Source organism: Octopus bimaculoides, chromosome 24, assembly GCF_001194135.2.
Source record: "Octopus bimaculoides isolate UCB-OBI-ISO-001 chromosome 24, ASM119413v2, whole genome shotgun sequence".
Classification (NCBI taxonomy): domain Eukaryota; kingdom Metazoa; phylum Mollusca; class Cephalopoda; order Octopoda; family Octopodidae; genus Octopus; species Octopus bimaculoides.
The window spans coordinates 13,156,241-13,166,765 of NC_069004.1; the positions used below are offsets into that span (position 1 = coordinate 13,156,241).

Sequence of the window (10,525 nt, forward strand, 5' to 3'; positions counted from 1 at the left end):
TTATTATTATTATTATTATTATTATTATTATTATTAAGAAGAAGGTGGCGAGCTGGCTGAATGATTAGTATGCTGGGCAAAAAGCTTAGTGGTATTTTGCCCAACGCTACGTTCCGAGTTCAAATTCCGCTGAGGTTGACTTTGCTTGCCATCCTTTCAGGGTCGAATAAATTAGTACCAGTTATGCACTGGTGTCAATGTAATCAACTTATCTCTCCCACCAAATTTCAGGCCTTGTGCCTATAGTAGAAAGGGTTATTATTATTATTATTAAGGTGGCAAGCTGGCAGAATCAGTGTCCTGGAGAAAATGCTGCTAAGCATTTTGTCCATCTTTATGTTCTGAGTTCAAATTCTACCGAGATCGATTTTTGCCTTTCATCAGTTTGGGGGTTGATGAAATAAGTACTAGATGAGTACCGGGTTGATGTAATTGACTAGCTCTCTCCCCCAAAATTTCAGGCCTTGTGCCTTTAGTAGAAAGGATTATTATTATTATTATTATTATTATTATTATTATTATTATTATTATTATTAAGGCAGTAATCTGGCGATTGTTAGCATGTCAGGCAAAATGCTTAGTGGCATCTCATCCATCTTCATATTCTCGGTCTAATTCTGTCAAGGTTGACTTATCCTTTTATCCCTTTGGATTTGATAAAATAAGTACCAGCTGAATGCTGGGGATCAATGTAATCAACTTACTTTACTAGATATAGCTCAGCCTACTAGTTATGGCAGCTGAGTTCCACAAATCACAACCTTTCTGTCTTGAACTAGGAACAGCCTATTTGATAATGTATTCCCAGATATACAAAATGATGGGCGGACAGTCACAATTAGTCCTTGCTCAAATTTTCTCAATTACAGCAGATCTGTGACTAACCAACCACAAATTTACTACGCTGCATCCACTCCTAGCATTTATGAATGAGTAAAAATGATACATCCTCTCATTAACTTACAGGCCTAACAACATTTGATAGCTTCAGACTATGGCCTCACATTCTACACATTCCCAAAACTGCATCACAGGGGTTGGGTTTCCTCTTCAGAGACACTTTATCCTTGAATATCTTAGCTAACCCTTTGCAAGGGTCAGATACACCATATGCAAGAGAGACAAGAAAGACACTCCCTACTGTGATAATACACCTACAATTAAACACAGTCTACATACAAGAATGGTCTCTTTCTCTCTACCAATTTACCTCTCTCTCTCTCTCACACAAAAAAGTTCATTATTGTGTTGTTTCTTCTTCATTTATCTCTTCTTATTCTAGTAACAACATTCTCTGTATCTCTTAACTTGCTGTCTGTACATTGATGCTGAGTAAACATATTCCATATACAAGCCTCTTCCAGCCATTCTCAGTCAGCTCCTGTACCCTACCTTTCAAACACAGTACCCTTGCATCCTTGTACCCATATACTATAAATCCTTCCTCTCACCCATGAAATTATACCATCCCTTGTAAACTTCCTTTCTAAACACTTCCCTGTCATGTAACACAATCAGTATTTTTGGCTTTGGAAACTGGATTCAAACATAAACTAGATCTCAAAGGCCAGGTAAGTACAATTATTCCTAAAAACCCTTTTTATAATATTGGCCAAAGTAAATGAATAAAGAGGTCAGTATACAACTGATAATTTTCATCATCATTATTTAATTCTATTTTCCATGCTGGCATTGTTTGGATGGTTTGACAGGAGCTAGCAAGGCAGACGGCTGCATCAAGCTCTAATCATCTGCTTTGGCATGATTTCTACAGCTGGATGCCCTTCCTAATGCCAACCACTTTTCAGAGTAATGGGTGCTTTTTACTTGGCACCAGTAAAGGTGAGTGGCTTAGTGGTTGGGGTATTCAGCTCATGATAGTAAGGTCATAAGTTCAATTCCAGGCAATGCATTGTGTCCTTCAGCAAGACACTTTATTTCACATTGCTCCACTCCACTCAGCTTGCAAAAATGAGTAGCACCTGTAATTCCAAGGGCCAGCCTTGTCACATCCTGTGAACTACATCAGTGGTATGCATGTCTGTGGAGTGCTCAGCCACATGCACATTAATTTCATGAGCAGGCTGTTCCATTAATCAAATCAACTGGAACCCTCATCATAAGTGACCAAAGTGCCAGATTTTCACTTGGCACCAGCATGGGTGTTTTTCACATAGAACTGGTGGTAAAAAAAATATAAAGATTTTTTTGTTTTTCTTTTATAAAATTCAGCTAGGGTGCACAGTAAATATTATTGTGAGCCAGATGCAACCTGTGAGCCGTATGTTTGATGCCCCAAAGTTTACAATCTCATCTAAAACAGCCCCTCTTCCAAAAGCTGACCTGCTGCAACAAATCAAGCTGAATATTATTATTGACTCCAGCACTGGAGGACCTGCCAAGAACATTGGCAGTGTCTCTTCTTCTTGATGACGCCTTCAAATGTATGCAATAAAAAATAGAAAGCTGAACACTATGCCCATCTCTGATTTAAAGGTATGTGAATAGGCTACAGGTATTGCATCCTCTTACCCAAGCGAAATATAAGCCTGAAGAGTCTCATGTTATATGCATGCATGCAGACACACACATTTCCTTATATAACAAAACAAGGTAGCATGTTTATATTCAGGCAATGTATGAGAGAGAGGAGGAGAGAAAGAGAAAGACAGAGAGAGAAAGACAGAAAGAAAGGAAAAGAGACAGACAGACAGAGAAATAAAAGAGAGAAAGTGAGAGAGTGGGGGTGGAGAGTTGGTGAAATTTTCCTCGCATGAATTTCTTAGGTCTTTTGCACCATAGAAACAAAAAAAAAAAAAAAGGTCAGCAATAACAAAGTGTTCCACACACACAGCTGCAAACATACATATACATGTGGCCATAAATATACACATACACAAAAACTGCCCATATCAGACGCAGAGCAAGAGTGTCAACATGCGCGCACAGAAGAGATAGAGTTTCACATAATTAGTCAGTATTTGGATGTGGCTGGCTCTATGTCATACTTCAAAGGAGAAATTTTATCTATTTATCTAAACACACAAATACATAGAAACAGACCAACATGCATACACTCTATACTAAATACTTAAGCAATAGTCATGGTAAGTTGAAACTTTCAGACTCAGAAGAAAAACAACCCATTTAACACTTAATTCTTCAAATTCAGTCTAACGTATATATTGTTATTACTATAACAATATACGTTAGACTACCATATTGTTATTGCTAAACAGTTGCTGCAATGCTAACTTTCTTTAACCCTTTAGCATTTCAAACAGCCATATCCAGCCAAAATATTCTGATTCTTTCATGTTCAAACTGGCCAGATCCAACAACTCACACCTACCCTACAATGTCATTCTAAAAATAAACAATCGCATCATCAAAATCTCTAAGCCATAAGATAATGCAGGATTAATTCAAAACAATCATCATCATCATTTAACTTTTGTTGTCCATGCTGGCATGGGTTGGACAGTTTGACTGGGCTGGCACACTGGAAGGCTGTGCCAGGCTCCAGTCTGATTTGGCATGATTTTCTATGGCTGGATGCCCTTCCTAATGCCAACCACTCCGAGAGTATACTGGGTGCTTTTATGTGTCACCGGCATGGGTTCCAGCTGTGTGACACCGGTATCTGCCATGATTGCGATTTTGCTTGGCTTGATGGGTCTTTCTCAAGCACAACATAATGCCAAAGGACTTGGTCATTGCCCCCATGAGGCCCAACACTCGAAAAGAATTTGACCACTTTGTCTCCATGAGGCCCAATGCTCAAAAGGAACTCAACCACTTTGCCTCCAGGGTTAATAAAGATTTGTTACAGAGGAACTGGCTTTCTTAAAGATGAATTTAAAGATAGAGAAATACACATAGGCACAGGCATGGCTGGATCTCTAAGTTACATGGATGTAAACAAGCCAACACTGATTGTCAACAGGTGGCAGTGGTGGGAAGGACAAGCACAAAAACACCTACACATAGATATATAAATGATACGCTTCTTTCAGTTTCCATCTACCAAATCCAGTCACAAGGCTTTGGTCAGCCTGGGGCTACAGTAGAAGATACTTGTCCAAGTTGCCATGCAGTGGGACTGAACTCAAAACCAAGCGGTTGAGAAGCAAACTGCTTACCGCACAACCATACCAGCACAGAATGTTAATTTTCTATGATAAAGATTTGTTACTTAGGAATTGGCCTTCTTAAAGATGGGGTGAATTCAAAGATAGAGAAATACACAAATAAAAGCCATATGTATAAATATTTCATTCTATGTTTCACTTTGTTTTAGTTATTGGACTACAGCTATGTTAGGGCACCATCTTGAGGGGTTCACTTGAATAAATAAACCCTAGTACTTATTTTTAAGTCTAGTTCTTATTCTATCTGCCTCTTTTAATGAATTGCTTAGTTATCAGAATGTAAACAAACAACAGCAGTTGTCAAGAGGTGATGGTAAGAGAGGCACAAACACAAGAACAGACTTATACATATATCACAGGCTTCCACACAGTTTCTACCTACCTAATTCACTCACAAGGCATTGGTCATTCTGAGGCTAAAGTAGAAAACACTTGCCCTACGTAATGTTTATTTATTCACATTGTTTTGTAGTAATCATGCATTATCTCATACCTTTGAGATTTTGATGACTGCATACTTTAAAAATAACATTGTAGGGTAGGTGTGAGAGGCCAAATCCAACCAATTTGAACATAAAACAGGTAGAATATTGGGGGGGGGGGATATGGGTAATTTAACCCTTGAGCATTCAGACTACTTTGTCAAATGTAATGCTTTTTTATTCACATTATTTTGAATTAATCATACATTATCTCATAACTTTGATATTTCAATGATGTGATTGTATATTTTTAGAATGACATTGTAGGATAGATGTGAGAAGCCAGATTTGGCCAGTTTGAACACAAAACAGGTAGAATATTTTGGCTGGATATGGACGTTCAAAATGCCAAAGAATTAATAACATTCTCTGGAGATGTATCTGTCTTGTGAATGACTTGATTCATGTTGAAATTGAAGTAATGAAATTGCTGAAAAGTTATTTAATGACACTATGCAAAGCTGTTAAATCCACTTAAAATTATATTTATTTCATGAGATGTCAAAATTTTTGTCACGCAACTGTAAATGAATCACTGGCACATTTCCATTATAAATCTATGTCAGTGACCGCGTTGCGGTTGTGTAATGGAAATTTTGATGCCTCGCAAAATAGATTAAATTCTTTAGTTAATTTAACAACTTTCAGTATTACTAAATTGCTCTTCCATGAAACAACAACATGAAAAAAATTTTTTTTTCCTGTTTATTCTCTTTCTCAGAAACAAAGCGACGATAGAGATAAAAGTTGCTTCTGGAAATTAATTAGAATAAGCATCCCATGTTTTAAAACAAATAGTTTTTTTATGCTTAACCTGTTTGTTGCATTGTGCACTTGATTTCTTGGCTGTAGCTAAAGGTTATTCATTTTTTAAAAATATTTTGCTGAAGTGAAAACAAATATCATCTCTAAGTTAAATACCAGTTCTACTTCTCTTGAATTATGTTTGAAAAGATAAGAAATAACAAAGAGATACATACATAGATATGTGTATATATACACACACACACACACACACACACACACTTGTATGCATGTACCTCATGTAGTTTGTGCATGTGTGTGTGTGTGTGTGTGTGTATGTGTACACATATGCCTTATGTTGTGTGTGTGCATATGCCTTATGTCTTGAGTGCACATCATAATTTAACATCTGTTTCCCATGCTGGCATGAGTTGGACTAGCTGAAGGGCTGTTCAGGCTCCATGTCTGTTTTGGCATGGTCTTCTATGGCTGGATGCCCTTCCTAATGCCAACCACTTTATTCTTTTCTGTGTGGGACCAGCACTTTACAGGTCCACATGCTCAGCTGGAGAGGGTTGCAAGGGACAAGCCTGTATGCAAGGGCAACCACACTTTTACTTAGCTTGATGTGCCTTTTCAAGCACAGCAAACCGCCAGAAGTCTTGGTCCCCTGTCATCTCCTCAGTGAGTCCCAACATTTGTAGATCCTTTCTCACTACTTTGTCTCATGTCTTCCACATGTTCCCTCAACAATTAGAGACCAGCACCTCTTGGTGCAACTGTCTTTATTCATATGCATTACATGGCCATACCAGTGCAGTCTTCTCTCTTGCACACTACATCTGATGCTACATATACCCAATTTTTCTCTCAAATCTCTTACACTATGTTATATATGCACACTGACATTATCCGTCCAGTGAAGAATCATATGTACTAAAAACAGTTAGTTTACAAAGTATATTAGATAAGAATGTAAATATTTGTGGAGCTAAGATACAACTGAAAAGAATTAACAATAAATCAGTCGATAAAACATTCTGCAAAATTGGTGTCCTCCAATTTCAGGTTCCAAATCTGCAACATGACAGTTAACATTCCCAAACAATTGGTAAGAAGAAACTATCCACACATGTTTACAGATATACTTCAAAAGGTCGGTTGTTAAATAAATGCAAATCACAAATTAAATCTATCAAAACTGCCAGTTACCCTCCACTCAAACTTGCAGATAAACTTACTTTCAATCAGTTGGGTTTCACAAATCTTATTTCAGTTATTCTTTTTTTCTTTCAGATTTTTTTTCTCTGCTTATTTATTTATGTTAATTTTATCAAATTGCATAGCACAGATGGTAGGGAGTAGGGCTAGATACTCTATAATATTGAATGTGGTATCTAATGTTTCCAAATTCCAGATATTAATACTAAGGTCAATCAAATATATACCGCTTATTTTAGTTCACATCTCATCAGTATGAGTATAGCCTTACAGATTTATGAGCTATTGTGCTTGCTCCATCAAGTTTGTTTGTGCTTACTTCACAGTTTATTTTCAAAGCAGATGATATCCCTGAGTCATTTCTCTTGAGCTTTATACTATATTGTCCTTGCAGCCTATATACAGTCACTCTACAAAATATATCAAATATTTTATACACAACAAGGAATTTATCGATGATTGGAAACACCACAACTATGTATACAATATTTTTATGGAATTAAAAGCAGAGAATAGCAGGACACATTAGGTTTTAATCCTTCCATAGGAATTTCATCAATGAGCTAGCTGCCAAGAAAGGATCACATATGCAAACTGGTCCATTCTCTTTACTTAAGTGGCAAATAACGATTTCAAATTTTGGCACAAGGCCAGCAATCTTGGAGGGAAGGATGGAATTAGTCAATTACATTGACCCCCCCCCCCCAGTGTTCTACTGGTACTTGTTTTATTGATCCCAAAGGGATGAAAGGCACAGTTGACCTTGGCAGAATTTGAACTCAGAACGTGAAGATGGATGAAATGTCACTAGGTGTTTTGCCTAGTGTGCTAACAATTCTGTTAACTTACCACCTTACCTAAGTACCTAATAATAACAGTGGGTTTATAAACAATATGTTTGTTGACAATAAAAGAAAGGGAGGGTCTACAGTTGATGAAATCCTAATCCAAGGACAGAACATGGCATGTACTGCTCTTCCGAGCTTTTGCATGTGTGTGTGTGTTTTTATGTATATATTTGTTTGGTGTATTTTGGGGAAAAAACCACATAACACTCCTATGCTGTTGCATGCAGGATGTTTCTAGGTATGGGTATACATGCAGGACTCCTTTGTGCATAGGATAACTATGATGATAATAATAATATAACACACACACATATATACATACATATCTACTGTGATGTTGTTTAGTTCTAAGTCAGCACTAGCTGAGTAGACGTATAATGAAAGACAGCCCAACCATGATCGTTCCAACTTTAAAAAAAAATTTTTTGAGGGATAGCATTTTCTAAGACCACAGTATAGAATCTGTTCTCCAGGATTTTTGGGTGCAATTTAAGGAAAATCTGGCTGCCACTTTTATCAAATCTCCTTTAAATTACATGATACCATAATGAAGAACATGATTCTAACAGCTTGGGAAAACAATGATGGTACAATCATTGGCTCATAAAGTTATTCAGTAGACTTACACTGCTGGGTCTACAACTTAAATACATCATGGCATTTACACACTAACTGAAACATATATCAAATATTGTTGTGCCTTGGGAGGGTCATTATGTTAATAATAATAAACATACACACTGGTTTGATCTCACTTCTTTATTGTTAGTCATTTGGGTAAAAATCAGTTGTTTGTTTGTCAAAGTCCTTTCGTTGCTATTTGTGACCTCATCAATGACACTCTTTTCAAGGTCTGACTCTTCAAGACTTGACCTTGACAAACAAACAACCGGTTGATTGTTTAACCAACATATTAAACAAACGAATGATTAGTTAGTTGGTTAGATATTTAACCAATTAACTAACAATAAAGTGCAATGACTGTCCCAAGACACAAGATTTATTTCAACACAAATTTACATAAAAAATCTTGCAAACAAAATACATAAATTAAATATACCAAATACAACTATATAAATCATGAAAAGGGGTTAGGAGAGAAAGAGGGGGAAAATGAACCTGTTGTTAAAGAGGTTGCTAGTTCAGAGGTATAGTAGCTGGTACAGTATTAGAAGGAACAAAAGAGGATACAATTGGAATATTTTAAAAAGCAAACAAGAAATAAAAAAGACAAAAATAACAACATCCCCAATTTACACCCTTCCTTGACTCAATACAAATTAAATCTTAATGTTAATTACCTTTGATTTTTAATTGTTGCATGTAATTCTCCTATATTGTACACCTCAATTCACAACGCTAGATGAAGGTAACAGCTGTACTGTGTAATGTTGGAATCCAGGCCTGTAAGAGTAAAAACAATAATAATCAAAAATAAGTCATCATCATCAGGCACAAGACCTGAAATTTTGGTGGAGGGAGTAAGTCGGTCACATTGACCCCCAGTACTCAACTGGTACTTAATTTATCGACCCGGAAAGGATGAAAGGCAAAGTTGGCCTCGGTGGGATTTGAACTCAAAACGTAGTGGTAGACGAAATACCGCTAAGCATTTCGCCCAGCATGCTAACTGTTCTGCCAGCTTGCTGTCTTAGTAATAATAGATAATGGTTTCAAATTTTGGCACCAAGGCCAGCAATTTTGAGGGGAGGGGTTAAGTCGATTACATCCACTGGTATTTGTTTTATCTACCCCGAAAGGATGAAAATGCAAAGTTGACCTTGGCAGGATTTGAACTCAGAACGTATAAAGTCAGATGAAATGCTGTGAAGCATTTTGCCCTGTGTACTAATGATTCTGCCAGCTCACTGCCTTAGTAATAATAAATAATAAGAACAACAATACAATACAAATAAGAAAAAGCATAACAGCCAGAGTTACATGCACCAGTGTCAGAGCAGGAAATAGATTCCAGAAGAATGATATTCTGACAGAGTGAATGAGGGAGTGGGCAGTACAGTCATTGCCGGTGGTGAGCTGGCAGAATTGTTCGGACACCAGGTGAAATTCTTAGTGGTATTTTGTCTATCACTACGTTCTGAGTTCAGATTTCGCCAATATTGACTTTGCCTTTCATCCTTCTAGGGATTGATTAAATAAGTACCAGTTATGCACTGGGGTTGATGTAATCGACTTAATCCCTTCCCCCAAATTTGAGGCGTTGTGCTTCCAGTAGAAAGAATTATCATTATTATTATTAACAATCTTCTACATATAGAACATCTGATTTATATTGAGATTATAAATATATGTTATTGTGTCTGGGGAGAGTCATTCTCTTTTAGTGCCTAACACACTCACCGGTTCAATTTCCACTCATTTACTTAATTTTATTAAAATTTTCGTTACATCTTGCAACCTTTTCAATAGTCATTGATTCTGTACGTTATCAGAGCTGCGTTCTTTTTGTTTGTTTGTTTGTGTGCATATGTGTACATTTGTGTGCATCATCATCATCATCATCGTTTAACGTCCGCTTTCCATGCTAGCATGGGTGTTTGTGTGTTTGTATGTATGTGTATATTTGTGTGTATACCTGTCTCCTTGTGTGTACATATTTGAGTGTGTCTATGTGTATGGGTTTGTGTGACTATGTATGTGCATCTCCATATGTGTCCTTGTGTGTGTGTGTGTGTGTATATGGTCGTGTGTTTCAGTCTTCATTTGTGTATTATGTGTGTGAGTGCTTGTCTGACTATATATATATATATATATATATATGTGTATATATATATATATATATACAACTTATAAATAAGGGAAAAAAAAAAGAAATTCCTATGCCAAATATGCCGAGAAACAAACATTAAACTGTCAATAACAACATATAGTTCATCACTATTGACGATTTAGAGTCTATTTCTTGGCATATTTGGCATAGGAATTTTTTTCTTTTGTCCTTATTTATAAGTTGATTATAATTTTCAACTTAAAAGGTATTTTTTAAATATGTTGGCTACTGATAAAATGTTTTGAAAATTTTATCCTATATTAGATGTGTGTATATATATATATATAT

At 36.4% G+C, this 10,525-nt stretch overlaps 1 protein-coding gene across 1 annotated transcript in view; it reads right to left on the bottom strand.

Moving 5' to 3' along the window:
* LOC106871669 (uncharacterized) overlaps positions 1–8,853 on the bottom strand; it is a 118,084-nt gene extending 109,231 nt beyond the window's left edge. Inside the window, exon 1 of the mRNA XM_014918254.2 lies at positions 8,748–8,853. The gene's annotated coding sequence lies outside the window, so the exon portion shown is untranslated. The remainder of the gene's footprint in view (positions 1–8,747) is intronic.
* Between the last annotated feature and the right edge of the window lie 1,672 nt (positions 8,854–10,525).